The sequence below is a fragment of the Balaenoptera borealis genome, assembly GCF_965194805.1.
Source record: "Balaenoptera borealis genome assembly, chromosome: 13".
Lineage (NCBI taxonomy): Eukaryota > Metazoa > Chordata > Mammalia > Artiodactyla > Balaenopteridae > Balaenoptera > Balaenoptera borealis.
In genome coordinates this window covers 14,996,025-15,012,608 of record NC_138870.1, presented here as the reverse complement: position 1 = coordinate 15,012,608, position 16,584 = coordinate 14,996,025, and the positions used below count along the sequence as shown (strand labels likewise).

At 33.0% G+C, this 16,584-nt stretch overlaps 1 long non-coding RNA gene across 1 annotated transcript; it reads left to right on the top strand.

Moving 5' to 3' along the window:
* Positions 1-1,466: 1,466 nt before the first annotated feature.
* LOC309609735 lies at positions 1,467-15,619 on the top strand. The gene is made up of 2 exons (XR_014233553.1): positions 1,467-13,158; positions 13,486-15,619. It is a non-coding gene; the product is annotated as an uncharacterized lncRNA (long non-coding RNA).
* The last annotated feature ends 965 nt before the right edge of the window (positions 15,620-16,584 follow it).

Here is a 16,584-nt window from a genome sequence, read left to right as displayed (position 1 = left end):
TTCTCTAGTTCATTTAGGTGTAAGTTTAGATTGTTTATTTGAGATTTTTCTTGTTTCTTGAGGTAGGCTTGCATAGCTATAAACTTCTCTCTTAGAACTGCTTTTGCTGCATCCCATAGGTTTTGGATCGTCGTGTTTTCATTGTCATTTATCTCTAGGTATTTTTTGATTTCCTCTTTGATTTCTTCAGTGATCTCTTGGTTATTTGGTAACGTACTGTTTAGCCTCCATGTGTTTGTGTTTTTTACGTTTTTTTTTTCCTGTAATTGATTTCTAATCTCATAGCGTTGTAGTCAAAAAGATGCTTGATATGATTTCAATTTTCTTAAATTTACTGAGGCTTGGTTTGGGACCCAAGATGTGATCTATCCTGAGGAATGTTCCGTGTGCACTTGAGAAGAAAGTGCAATTTGCTGTTTTTGGATGGAATGTCTTATAAATATCAATTAAATCTATCTGGTCTATTGTGTCATTTAAAGCTTGTGTTTCCTTATTAATTTTCTGTGTGGATGATCTGTCCATTGGTGTAAGTGAGGTGTTAAAGCCCCCGACTATTATGGTGTTACTGTTGATTTCCTCTTTTATAGATGTTAGCAGTTGCCTTATGCAATGAGGTTCTCCTGTGTTGGGTGCATATATATGTATAATTGTTTTATATTCTTCTTGGATTGATCCCTTGATCATTATGTAGTGTCCTTCCTTGTCTCTTGTAACATTCTTTATTTTAAAGTCTATTTTATCTGATATGAGTATTGCTACTCCAGCTTTCTTTTGATTTCCATTTGCATGGAATATCTTTTTCCATCCCCTCACTTTCAGTCTGTGTTTGTCCCTAGGTCTGAAGTGTGTCTCTTGTAGACAGCATATATATGTGTCTTATTTTTGTATCCATTCAGTGAGCCTGTGTCTTTTCGTTGGAACATTTAATCCATTCACGTTTAAGGTAATTATCGATATGTATGTTCCTATGACCATTTTCTTAATTGTTTTGCGTTTGTTTTTGTAGGTCCTTTTCTTCTCTTGTGTTTCCCACTTAGAGAAGTTCCTTTAGCATTTGATGTAGAGCTGGTTTGGTGGTTCTGAATTCTCTTAGCTTTTGCTTGACTGTAAATTTTTTGATTTCTCCATCGAATCTGAATGAGATCCTTGCCAGGTAGAGTAATCTTGGTTGTAGATTCTTCCCTTTCATCACTTTAAATATATCATGCCACTCCCTTCTGGCTTGTAGTGTTTCTGCTGAGAAGTCAGCTGTTAACCTTATGGGAGTTCCCTTGTATATCATTTGTCATTTTTCTCTTGTTGCTTTCAGTAATTTTTCTTTGTCTTATTTTTTGTCCATTTTATTACTATATGTCTTGGCGTGTTTCTCCTTGGGTTTATCCTGCCTGGGACTCTGTGTGCTTCCTGGACTTGGGTGGCTATTTCCTTTCTCGTGTTAGGGTTTTCATCTATAATGTCTTCAAATATTTTCTCGGGTCCTTTCTCTCTCTCTTCTCCTTCTGGGACCCCTATAATGTGAATGTTGTAGTGTTTAATGTTGTCCCAGAGGTCTCTTAGGCTGTCTTCATTTCTGTTCATTCTTTTTTCTTTCTTCTGTTCCTTGGCAGTGAATTCCACCATTCTGTCTTCCAGGTCACTTATCCATTCTTCTGCCTCAGTTATTCTGTTATTTGTTCCTTCTAGTGCATTTTTCATTTCAGTTATTTTATTGTTCATCTCTCTTTGTTTGTTCTTTCATTCTTCTAGGTCTTTGTTAAACATTTCTTGCATCTTCTTGATCTTTGCCTCCATTCTTTTTCCAAGGTCCTGGATCATCTTCCCTATCATTATTCTGAATTCTTTTTCAGGAAGGTTGCTTGTCTCGACTTTATTTAGTTTTTTTGGGGGGGGGGGTTTATCTCTTTCCTTCGTCTGGTACATAGCCCTCTGCCTTTTTGTCTGGTGTATTTTTCTGCCAATGTGGTTTTTGTTCCACAGGCTGTAGGATTTTAGTTCTTCTTGCTTCTGCTGTCTGCCCTCTGGTAGATGAGGTTATCTCAAAAAAAAAAAAAAATGTATATTTGTACAATTTGCTCCCATTGTAAATCCTGCACATTTTTTTTTATTCCTGCACATTTTGGTTTAATCAAGCCTTGAACCAAAGAGTTCCAATGGTGCTAGAAGTAAGGAGGATAGATAATGGTAACATTGCATATGCTGAGTTAACCGTACTCAGCAATTCATGTAATATAGTAAAGAAGAAAGGTGAAGTAGAGTTTGGCTGAGGTATTGAGACTTTGAGAATGATGGCACAACAGAACAATAAAAGATGAGGAACATACTAATTTGGATAAATAGGAGGTTTTAATATAGAAAAGGTGAATTGAGCAGCTCCTGAGACATTAAGAAAGAGATGGCAATCAGATGTAAAACCAGAAATTAGGATAAAAGTTGTCATTACATCACAGAACTGCATTTGAGAGTCATTCTTATAGATGTGAGAACTGAACAGAATAGTAAGGTGAGAACTTTCAGACACACATTTTGGGGACTAAGTTGACATTATCAAGATAATATTGGGAAATAAATTGTTTTCAAAAACAGACACTCTCTTATTGATTACTCAAAAATATGTGTGAATAAATGAATAAATAATAAAATATGTTCAATACTTACAGTCCAGAATTAAATCCTCACATATATGGCCAACTAATATTTGATAAGGGAGCCAGAAATATCCATTGGGGAAAGGATAGATTCTTCAACAAAAAGCATTGCAGAAACTAGATAACCACATGCAGAAAAATGAGATTGGACCCTATCTTATACTACACACAAAAATTAACTCAAAATAGATCAAATAGATCAAATAATTAAACAGAAACCTGAAACCATAAAACTGGAAGAAAACATAGGGAAGAAGCTCCTTGACATTGGTCTTTGCAGTGATTTTTTGGATATAACACCAAAAGTAGAAACAGCAACAACAAAATCAACAAGTTGGATGACAACAGAATTAAAAATTTCTGCACTGCAACAGAAACAATCAACAAAATGAAAAAGCAATGTACAGGATGGGAGAAAATATTTGCAAACTATGCATTAGATACGGGGTTAATGTCCAAAATTTATAAAGAACTCATGCATCTCAGTAACAAACAAAAAAACCCCACAAGAATCTGATTATAAAATGGGCAGAGGAACTAAAAAGACACGTCTCAAGAAGACATCAAAATGGCCAACAGGTATATGAAAAGACGCTCAACATCACTAATCATCAGGGAAATGCAAATCAAAACCACAATGAGATATCACTTCACACTTGTAAGAGTGGCTATCATCAAGAAGAAAAGGGATAATAAGTGTTGGCAAGGATGCAGAGAAAAGGGAACACTTATGTACCATTGGTGGGATTGGAAACTGGTTCAGCCATGATGGAGAACAATACAGAGGCGCCTTGCAAAATAAAAAATAGAAATTTCTTACAATTTAGCAATCCCACTTCTAGGTATGTGTCCAAATGAAGTGAAAACCGGTTACTGAACCAATATCTACACTCCCATAGTTATTGCAGCACTATTAATAATGGCCCATATATGGAAATAACTTCAATATCTGTCAATGGATGAATGGCTGAAGAAAGGTGGTATATATATTCAATGGAATACTATTCAGTCATTAGAAAAAAGGAAATTATGTCATTTGCAACAACATGGATGGACCTTGAGGATATTATGCTATGTGAGATATCAGATAAAGACAAATAATATGTGATATCTCTTCTATGTAGAATCTTAAAAAACTAAACTCAGTAAAAACAAAGAGTAAAATAGTGGTTACCAGGGACTGGAGGTGGGGGAATAGGAGAGAGGTTGTTTAAAGGTAGACACTTGCAACTAGTAGATAAATAAGTCCTGGAGATCTAGTACACAGTACAGTGATTATACACACAACTGTCTTAAACATTAAGCTTGCTAAAATATTAAATATTCATTGTTCTCAAAACTAGAAGAAATGATAATTATGTGGTGCAATAGAGATGCCAGCTAATACTACGGTGGACTCATCTTGCAATGTAAATGTATCAAATCAATATGTTGCACACCTTAAACTTACACGATGTTGTATATCAAATACATCTTACTAAAAATTTTTTAAATTAAAAAATAAAATAAAATGGTACTTGGACAAAGCAGAGATTGAGAAGCCAAGGGAAAAAAGCACAAGGAGGGTCAGAGTTGTGAGTGGAAAATCTAGAAAATTTCTTGAGTTTCAGGCATTACTCACTCCTTACACATTTTGGCCATATGATGAATGCATTCCAAATTATTAGAGAAGAATAGGTAGATTTGGACTGGAGGAGCTCAGCCTCAGAATTAGACACCTGTGAGTAACAAATTAACACTTTTCCTTTTTATCATAAAACCCATCTTTTAAAAAATAATAAATTAGAAGTAAATAAACAATAAAAAATGTGGCCAATACGGCATAGGAGTTTAATACAATGGTAAGTAAAAAAAATGTTTATTTACATCTAAAATTGAGTTCTATGTATCTATACTTCCTCAGAGGTAGGGAATTGGACGAATGTCCAAGGTTAAATGTTAATAGCATTTTCTAAAAATCATTCTTATTTAGAGTAAACTTAACAGAAATTAGAGATTTGAAAACTATTTTGAGTTCTATTATAGTAAGAATTTTAAAATGTGTGCTCTTTTATAGTGAGGCTCTACTAATTTGGGGGCCTTTAAATTCACCCCCAAAAGATAAAGTCATTTTCCTTAATATATAAAATGGAGAAGAACAAAAAGTAGGAACATGTTCAGTAAAAAAAAAAAAAACAAAAAACTATGATTTATAGAATATTATTCTAAGGAGGCAAATGAGCTAGAATAATTAATAACATTATGAAAAAGAAAAAGAAAGTTGGAGGGAAAAAGTTGCCCAATTTTTAAAATTTATGACAAAGCTACCATAGTCAAGACAGTGTAGCACTGGTGAAGGAATAGATATATAGATTAATAAAACAGAATAAAGTCCGGAAATTGATTCAAACAAATATGAGCAATTAATATCTGCAAATAATACAAATTCAAGAGAAAAAGGAGAGTCTTTTCAACAAATTTTTAGAAGCAATAAAACATCCAAATAGAAATAAAATAAGATTTAAAAGAACTTCAACTTGAACCTTAAACATAATTTAATAACAAACTCAAAAGGTCATAGATCTAAATATGAAACATAAAACTATGAAATTTCTAGTTGAAAACTAATACAATCAAACAAGAAAAGAAACTTAAAGGTACACAGATTGGGATGGAAGAAATAAAACTTTGTTCACAGATGACATGATTGTCTATGTTGAAATCTAAAATAATTTTAAAAATAAGAAAAAAGAAGAACTCTACGAACTAATGAGACATTATAGCAAGGTTGCAGAATACAAGGTTAATATAGAAAAGTTAATTGCTTTCCTATATAACAGCAATCAATGAGCAGAATTCAAAATTCAAAATATAATACTTTTACATTACACACAAATTAAATAAACTACTTGGGTATAAAGCTAACATGATATGTTCAAGACATAAATGAGGCAAACTTAAAAACTCTGATGAATGAAATTAAAGAGGAACTAAATAAATGGAGAGATATTCCGTGTAAATTGATAGGAGGACTCAATATTGTCAAGATGTCACTTCTTCGCAAGCTGATATAGAGATTAACACAATCTCAATCAAATAATAACAAATTGTTTTGTGGATATTAACAAACTGATTCTAAAGCTTATATGGAGAGACAAAAGATCCAGAATACCCAACATAATATTGAAGGTGAAGAACAAAGTTGGAGTACTGATGTTACCCAATTTCTTTTTTTTTTTTTTTTTGAGTTTATTTATTTATTTATTTATTTATTTAACATCTTTATTGGAGTATAATTGCTTTACAATGCTGTGTTAGTTTCTGCTTTATAACAAAGTGAGTCAGCTATACATATACATATATCCCCATATCTCCTCCTTTTGTCTTACTATAAAGCCATAATAAACAAGACAGTGTGGTATTGGTAAAAATAGATTATGGAACAGAATAGAGAATCTAGAAACAGACTCACATAAATATAGTCATCTGTTGTTTGACAAAATAGCAAAGGCAATACAATGGAGCAAAGATAGTCTTTTCAACAAATGGTGCTAAAACAACTGGACAACCACATGCAAAAAATTTGATCCAGACACAGACTGCATCCTTCACAAAAAAAATAATGCAAAATGAATAACAGACTTAAATATGAAACCCCAAACTATAAAACTTGTAGATGATAACATAGAAGAAAACCTAGTTGACTTTGGGTACAGTAATAACCTTTTAGACAGAGTACCAAAAGCATGGCCCATGAAAGAAATGGTTGATAAACTGGACTTCATTAAAATGAAAATCTTCCGTTTTGTAAAAGACTATGTCAAGAGAATTAAAAAACAAGGCCACAGAATGGAAGAAAATATTTGTCAATGACACATCTGATTAAAGACAATTATTCAAATTATGCAAAGAACACTTTAACTCAACAAGAAACCAAAAAACCTGATTAAAAAATGAGCCAAAGACTTTAACAGACAACTGGCCAAAGGAGATATGCAGATGAAAAATATGTATATGAAAATATGTACCACCTTATATGTCATCAGGCAAATACAAATGAAAACAAAACAACAATGAGATACCACCATACACCTATTAGAATGGCCAAAACTTAGGACACTTGCAACACCAAATGCTGGTGAGGGCATGAAGGACACAAATTATCATTTATTGCTGGTGGGAATGCAAAATGGAACAGCCACTTTGGAAGACAGTTGGGTGGCTTCCTACAAAACTAAACATTCACTGACTGTATGATCCAACAACCATGCACATTGGTAATTACCCAAAGGTGTTGAAAACTCATTTTTGCATAGAAACCCGCACATTGATGTGTATAACAACTTTATTACTAATCGCCAAAACTTGGAAGCAACCAAGATGTCATTCAGTAGGTGAATGAATAAATAAACTTTGGTATATCCAGACAATGGAATATTATTCAATACTAACAGAAAAGCTATCAAGCCAAAAGACATAAAGGAAACTTATACGCATATTACTAAGTGAAAGAAGCCAATCTGAAAAGGTTACACACTGTATGATTCCAACTATATGGCATTCTGTAAAAGGCAAAACTGTGGAGAGAGTAAAAACATCAGTGGTAAACAGGGATTGGGGTGGGGACGAGGGATGAAAAGGTGGAGAACAGAGGATTTTTAGGGTAGTGAGAATACTCTGTATGATACCAAAATGATAAACACGTCATGACACATTTTTCCAAATACATGGAATGTACAACATCAGGAGTAAATCCTAATGTAAATTATGGACTTTGGGTGATTATGATGTTTCGATATAGATTCATCAATTGTAACATATGTATTCCACTGGTGGGAAATACTAACTATAAGCAAGGCTATGCATATGTAGAAGCAGGGAGTACATGGGAAGTCTTGTAACTTCCTCTTCATTTATCTGTGAAGCTAAAACTGCTCTAAAAATAGTTAATAATAATAAAAAAACAAGCTATCAAGTGGAATAAAATATTTCCAAGACTTGCATCTAACAAAGAACTTAATATCCCTAATATATAGAGAACTCTAAAAAAATTCAACCATAAAAAAGCAAATAATCCAATTAGAAAATGGGTAAAAGACATGAACCAGCAATTCAGTGAAGAGGATATACAGATGACAAACAAATGAAAGGATGCTCAACATCATTATCTATTAGGAAAATATTGTTAAAACCATATTGTTAAAACCATGGTAAGATACCACTCCATGTTTGTTAGAATAGACAGTTTTAGAAATTCTGACAGCACCAAATGCTGGTGAGGATTCAAAAACTGGATCACTCTCACATTGCTGGTGTAAATGCAAAATAAAAGTCACTCTAGAACTTGATTTGGCCGTTTCTTATGAAGTTAAATATACACATACAATATGACTCAGCATCTCTCTTTGGTGACTTACCCTAGGAAAATGAAAATGTATTTTTTTAAAAATCCTGCACATGAATGTTTATAAAAAGTGCCATTCATAATTGCCCCAAACTGAAACAGCCCAAGTGCCCTTTAGCAGGTGAATGAACAAACTGTGGTATATCCAGATAATGGAATACCACTCAGAAAATGAAAGTGAACATACTATTGGTACACACAACAACTTGGATGAATCTCAAAGAAATTATGTTAAGTGAGAGGAAACCAAACTTAAAAACTTACATGCTGTATGACTCAGTTTATGTGTCATTCTCAAAAAGACAAATCTATAGGGATGGAAAGTATATCAGTTATTGCCAGAGACTGTGGGTGACAGAGGGTGTAACTGTAAAGGGGTAGCATGAGGAGTTTTGGGGGGGTGATAAAACTTTGCTATGTCCTGATTATGAGAGTAGGTATACAAACTTGTACATGTGATGAAGTTCTCAAGGCTGTATGTGCAAAGAAAGAGACAGCAAATTTTACTGTATGTAAAATACGTATGCAAAGACACTGGAAGGGATTATAAAAGGCATCTAGTTTAAACTTTTTTCCGTATATGACCAAACCAAAGCCTTGATAGTATAGCTAGAATTATACAATCATAAAAGTAAAACTGAGACTTTCTTTAAATTTCTGATTGATCTTAAATGCTGGAAGAAGCATGAGACTTCCTGACGCTAGATCAAATTATATTTTCCCTGTACTATGTTACTTTAGATAATGAAAAAGAGTAGTCAATTCTCTACTAAATAATTCTTTTAAAAGATTTGCTGTAAATGGTATGTCCTCAGATAATCTTTAAGCTAGCAGATAAATTAAACTTACCTTAAGTGATATTTCTCTTCCACCTTGGCATCTCAACTATCACCCAAAACATACTATCAGATTTTTCAACTTGTTTCATATCAATGAGCTGTGAAAAAAAGAGGAGCCTTTCCATGAAGTTCTGATTGATCATAAATGCTGGAACAATCTAAGGAAAGTAGACGAATGAGACAATTGGAAATACCTCAACATCTCTAGAATTTGCCAAATGCTGAGTCAAAGATTCATGAGGGAAGAAATCATTTGCTTCCTGCTCATGATTTGAGTCATCTCCTGCTCACTCAGCCATTTCGAAGAAAGAATTGCAGTAACTAAAGCCACAGAGCAGTTGGAAGTCACAGTTTATCTTTGGGTGTTTAAAAATCAATTGTAGTGAAAAAGAAACAAGGACAAATAGAAAGCACTGACCTGGCCAAATAGGAACAGCAAATAACAGTTTTGAAATGTTGTTGGCAAGGAAAGAAAAAAATACAAAGAAGACAGCGAGGACTATTGAAAAGCAGAAATAGAGGTAGAGAAAATAAAAATAAATCAAAAATTAAAAGATTTAATTATAGCTTAATAGCAAATGTCCTGGCAGGCCTCCTGTGAAGAGAGAACAAAAACATGTTGTTTACGTTCAGAAGTGCTTGGATTTAGGAAAATATCAGATTTTAAAAGAAAGCAAATCTAAACTATTTCATTAAATTATTTTAGCAGTTTTAAAGTAAAAAAAAAAAAAAAACCATGAAGCAAGCTAAATTAACCAATTTAATTATACTATGAATGAGAGCAGCTTGGAACCTTCACATGATTGTCTACTCAAACAAAGCTGAAAATAAAAAATAGCAATGGGTAAAAAAAGCTATTTGCAATTTTCAAAGTAGCACTTAGTATAGTTAATGTCTTTCCCTGAAGATCAGTCTACCTACCTGGGTGTATTATCTTAGAGAATCTAGTTTTTGAAAAATAGAAAGTAAGCTAGGATGTAAACTCTGTAAGCATAGGGATATTTCTTCTGTTCATTGATATATCCCAAATATCTAAAAAAATCCCTGGCACACAATATGTATTTAAAAAATAGTTGATGGGAAGGTATATCTGGTGAACAATAGATGTTCTAAGGATGCATTGCACAGTAATTAAGAATACTAGCTTAAATGTCACTTCTTTTTCTGGTAATATGTAGCAGTAAGTTCTCCTAATGAAGATAACTAAAAATGGTAGATAAAATATTTTTAAACATTCTTAAAATTATTGAGGAGCATCTATAATAGTAAGAAATTAATTAGCCAATATCTAATTGAAGACAGAAATTCAGAAAGATAAATAGAACACTGTAGCCTCTTTTGCCTTGAAAGCATTTGCAACTTATACCAATAAGATCTTAAATTTAATGATGACCAGTGGTACAAAAGGCTGAAAACAAAGTCAAGGGAAAGTGAATAGGAAACTCTTTCTCCACTAAGTTGGGAATCTGAAGGACTCTCATGTTAGGGAGAATTTGAAGTAAACTCATGTTTACTCACCTAATAGTCCAGTGTAGAGCTTATGAATGATACCAACTGACATACTAAAGGACTCAAATGAATCCCAAACAAGAAGAAAAAGAGTAAAAGGGAGAGAGGGAGAGAGGAAGGGAAGGAGAGAGGGAGAGAAAGAAAGAAATAGAGGGAGGGAGAGAGGGAGGGGAGGAGGGAGGGAGGGAAGGAGGGAGGGAGGAATTTTCACCTAGACACATCACAGAGAAATTGCAGGATAACAAAGAATAACAGAAGATGTAGTTATCAGCCAGAGAGTAAAGAAAGAAAAACCTTTCATGGAGTAATAAGCAGATGGGCACTAACACATTAAGTATAACATATGAAATATGAAAACTCTTCCATTATATTTTTATTAAATTGGGCTGAATCTCAGGATCTCAGGAATTCAAGATTCACTTAACATTTGAAATCAATCAACAAAAATCACCCCATTAACAAATTAAAGGAGAAAAAAACTATAAGGTCATTTTAATAAATACAGAAAAAGCACTTGGCAAAATTATTCTTGATATGTCTGGTGGAACATGGATACTTGTTTTATAATTAGCCTTTATATACTTCAATATGAATTTTGTTTCTTACAAAATAATTGAAATAACCAGGTACACCTGGGTTGATGTTCTGGTCTTGCAATTAACTATCTCTGCTATTGTAATAACAGTAAACCCTTATATGCTACTTGACATGTGCTCTCTCTTAGGCACTTTCAGTATATTAATTAATTAATTGCCTCCCCAAATATGAGATAAATATGTTATATAGCATTTACAGATGAAAGATCTGAGTTACAGTTTATGTATGTGGTGCATTTTACAGAGGTAAGTGGTAAAGTTCAGATACATACTCATCCTACATAGCTCTAGCACTGTACTATCTAATTCACCTTCCTGATCAGTTAACGTGAGATATTAGTACCCACCCCTAGAGTTATACTAGAGGATTAAATAATATTAGTAAAGCATAACGCACACTGTCTAATCAACATAATAACCACTAAATAAGTAAACACTTGAGATATACAGAATTACTGGCCCAATCCATGACACTGATTCTCAGCACTTGCCTTGTAGTTGAAATTCCAGATTAATATACACGATATAATTAGCAAACAAAATAGTTGTTATTTTCTGTTAAAATGGATGGTAGTCACAGGATCATAATAGTGATAAAGTTTTAAAATAAATGTATGCCTCTATTTTTAGTTTTTCAAGGTACCTCCGTACTGTTCTCCATAGTGGCTGTACCAATTTACATTCTACCAGCAGTGTAGGAGGGTTCCCTTTTCTCCACACAGTCTCCAGCATTTATTGTTTATAGAGTTTTTGATAATGGCCATTCTGACAGGCGTGAGGTGATACCTCATTGTAGTTTTCATTTGCATTGCTCTAATGATTAGTGATGCTGAGCATCTTATCACGTGCCTCTTAGCCATCTGTGTCTTCTTTGGAGAAATGTCTATTTAGGTCTTCTGCCCATTTTTTGATTGGGGTGTTTGTTTTTTGATATTAAGTGCATGAGCTGTTTGTAAATTTTGGAGACTAATCCGTCGTCAGTCGCATCGTTTGCAAATATTTTCTCCCACTCTGTGGGTTATCTTTACGCTTTGTTTATGGTTTCCTTTGCTGTGCAAAAGCTTTTAAGTTTAATTAGGTCCCATTTGTTTATTTTTGTTTTTATTTCCATTACTCTAGGAGACGGCTTGAAAAAGACATTGCTGAGATTTATGTCAAAGTGTGTTCTGCCTGTGTTTTCCTCTAAGAGCTTTATAGTATTCAGTCTTACATTTAGGTTTTTTATCCATTTTGAGTTTATTTTTGTGTATGGTGACAAACAACTAAAAATAGAGCTACCATATGATCCAGCAATCCCACTCCTGGGCATATATCCAGAGAAAAACATGGTTCGAAAGGATACATGCACCCCCATGTTCATTGCAGTGCTGTTTACAATAGCACCCCAATGTTCAGTGCAGTGTTGTTTACAATAGCCAAGACACGGAAGCAACCTAAATGTCCATTGACAGATGAGTGGATAAAGAAGATGTGGTATATATATACAATAGAATATTACTCAAGCATTAAAAAGAATGAAATAATGCATTTGCAGCAACATGGAGATTATCATACTAAGTCAAGTAAGTCAGACAAAGACAAATATCATATAATATCACTTATATGCAAAATCTAAAAAAATGATACAAATGAACTTATTTACAAAACAGAAACAGACTCACAGACTTAGAGAATGAACTTATGGTTACCAGGGGAGAAGGGTGGTGGGGAGGGATAGATTGGGAGTTTGGGATTGACATGTAAATACTGCTATATTTAAAATAGATAACCAACAAGGACCTACTGTATAGCACAGGGAACTCTGCTCAATATTCTGTAATAACCTAAATGGGAAAAGAATTTGAAAAAGAATAGACACATGTATATGTATAACTGAATCAACTTGCTGTACATCTGAAACTAACACAATATTGTGAGTCAACTTCCTCCAATATAAAATAAAAATAAAATAAAAATAATCTCTTTCCATATCACCTACATGTGGAATCTAAAAAATACAACAAACTAGTGAATATAACAAACAACTAAAAAAGGCAGACTTGCAGATATAGAGAACAAACTAGTGGTTACCAGTGGGGAGAGGGAAGAAGGGAGGGGCAATACAGGGGTACAGGAGCAAAAGGTACAAACTAATATTATGTATAAAATAAGCTACAAGGATATATTGTACAACACGGGGAATATAGGCAATATTTTTTTTTTTTTTTAGAAATTCCGTTCTTTTTAATTAATTAATTAATTAATTTATGACTGTGTTGGGTCTTCGTTTCTGTGCGAGGGCTTTCTCTAGTTGTGGCAAGTGGGGTCCACTCTTCATCGCGGTGCGCAGGCCTCTCACCATCGCGGCCTCTCTTGTTGTGGAGCACAGGCTCCAGACGCACAGGCTCAGCAATTGTGGCTCACGGGCCCAGTCGCTCCGTGGCATGTGGGATCTTCCCAGACCAGGGCTCGAACCCATGTCCCCTGCATTGGCAGGCAGATTCTCAACCACTGCGCCACCAGGGAAGCCCTAGGCAATATTTTATAACAACTATAAATGGAGTATAAACTTTAAAAATTGTGAATCACTGTATTACACACCTGTAACTTATATAATATTGTATGGCAACTATACTTCAATTTTTAAAAATTAAAATAAAATAAATGTGTGCCTATTCTCCTATTCAGTTCACATAATACTATATACTGCTTCTTTGACACTAATTCTTTTCTACTTCATATTTGTAATTATATATCAAAATACCTGATTTTCTTTGTGAAATTTTAAGCTCTTTAACAATTCTGAAAGTGAGCTGGTGGTGATATCTAATCAGTCTTAGAATTTCCAATGATTTCTAGAGAAATTACCTACAAATAATAAGTACAAGTATATTGTAATTGACTAAAATATGATTCAATCAAGACTAGAACAGTAAGAAAACCAGGATTGAAGTTTTAACTGATATTTTCAAACTTTAGCTAGGCAGAAAGAAAATGAAAGTCTTTTCCTGTTTTTATTCAGAGCTCTTATGCCAAAAATGTTATGAAGACAAGGTGGGGTATTTGAATTCTTGCTGTAACAGGTAAGCTGTAAACAGGCTTCCATAAACCTTTTAAATGTCTCAGTCTTATATTCTTCTAAACTGATTATAAATTGAATGTTGTGTCTTTATAAAATAGATCATGATTTTAGTGGTCTATTTTTGTATCATTAATGGAAAGAGAAAAGATACAGTTACAAAGTGTTTTGAATATGGAAGAATAACCTAAGTGGAAACTATCCTTTGGCTTAAATCAAATGGATTGGAGTTCCCTGAGCATTTAAACATTCATTTTAAAAATGCCTAGCTGCAGTCTTTAAAGCAATGTTGCACCTGCTAATGTCACACTGAATACCATATGCATATTCAAGCTCTCTCTTTAGGGTTCTCTTCTAAAATTGGGATATTCTACCCTAGAGATAGAAAATGCTAGGGAAATATACCAAGAATAAGACTTTCTTTTTTGAAAAGCAGATATGCTCTTTAAAGATAGTTTCTTTCTCACCATGCCTATGGCTAAGCAATTAAATAAAATCTGGGGTATGTTAAGTTAAGAACATACACATTACAGACACCAAAAGTATTTTAGATAACTAGTCAGTCTTACAGAAGTACAGCTACAGGCCTCAGTAGTCTTTCTACAGAAAGCTAGAAAATGATCTCCCAGGACTTGGCAATAGAGTCAAACTCTGAGGATGCAATCAACATGAATCAATATGTAATTAAAAAATTTTAATGATATGCAGAAGTAATACACCCTGTGAAAGGGTTGCACTGTTTGTGTGAGATTGAGGAAACCTAAGAAATAGCCAAGTCCAACTAATGTAGTTTTATAAGTTTCTATAATCAATGAACCAAGACAGTTCTTTGCTTTGCAGCACCAAAGAACTTACATTTACAAAACTATTAAAACAAATAACTAATTTCACAAATAATAACTTGAAGAATATTATTGTGCATCCTTTGTGAAGTGAACCCATCTCTTGTGCCTTAGGGCACAAAAGGAGCTGGAACTATACCACAAGTTGTTTGCCATCCAGAATGAGAGAAAATTTCACTTAAAAACGACTCAGTCTTTTAAGTTTCAAACTTGGTAGTAAAGGCCAATAAGTAGAAAAATAAGTTAGTATATAATCAAATTAATCAAATATAATGGCAAGGAAAAAAGAAGAAAATAGAGGAGAGAAAAAAATTAGGGCAAAATCTATCAAAAAATAAGCAAAATTTTCTGACATATATTATCTCAGAAGCAAAGATATTTTCTTTCCTTGTAAAGATAAGCCTTCATCTTTACAACTTGATCCCATCACTTTATACTGCCTCCATTACAACTCTCTTAAATTTGGTCTACATTATTATCATTATCATCATTCTTTTTATTTTTAATATTATTCCTTTTTAATGTCTAAAGCATATTACAATGATGAATGCTCTGGAGATAAATGTAAACTTCAAAAAGCATGAGGGGAAAAAGTGAGATGTGATTTGAAAGAAACTGACTAGTATGCAGAAATAAAGATTATGAATTTTGGTGGAATGTTAAATCAGTACCAGTCTTCACTGAGCTGAGGTTCTGAAGACTGCTAACAGATGTCCCAAATAAAGACGCTGATATAAAGGTAAGATTGGTGGTGGGGTATAAGGAGTTGAAAGTTATCTGAAAATAAATGGTTCAATATGAATATGAAGACATATTCCTGTCCAAATGAAAATATTGAGGTTTATATCCATTATGTATTTTTCTGGGTTTACATTTTATCAATATAGGATGAATATTCATGCCCTATTTAATTTTATATTAAATTATAATTTAAAAATTTTAATATCAACAAATAGATATTTCTTTGTTTTACTTCGATATGAATTGACCAAATTACTTTTTATTCACTATTCTCAGGTGAATGTATACTATGTACTTTTGCAAAAAACATGGATATCCTTGATTTTTTTCATGATTCAAGAATTTAGCGCTTTTACAATATTATACAAATACTGAATATATTACCTCTTACTAATTTTGTATTTTCTTACCTTTTCTTGCCTTTGCCTCTGTAGAGCTCTTTATTTTTTCATCTTCAAGTAATAAAGTAAAATTTTAAAGCACTTCTTATATTTTTGTAGTAACCTAAAAAATTTCTTAAGCTATATTACAATTTACATTTTCTAATTTTCAAAATCTAGAATCCGCTTTGATGATCACTGAGGAAATTAGCACAAGTTCCTTTTTATCCCTTAATAAATAATAACAATAATTATTGTTATAAATAATAACAATAAACTCAAAATTAATTATGGAAATGGATAGAGCATTAACCAACATGTCCTAACTTGCTATATAATGGATATAACAAAAAATATGTATTTTTAAAATTATTTATCAATTCTCCCCCTTCTTTGCCATTGTATACAGGAATGCATTGTTTGTGGTTCATCTTAATATTTATCTCATTAATTACAGAATATTTGTATGAAATCATGAAAGATAAATCAAAAGTATATCAATTAAAGAGCTCAGAATCTGACGTACAGAAATTGAAGAGACATGGAGTTCTCTGTGGAAAAGAGGGGTTTTTAAATAAATGAATCATAAAT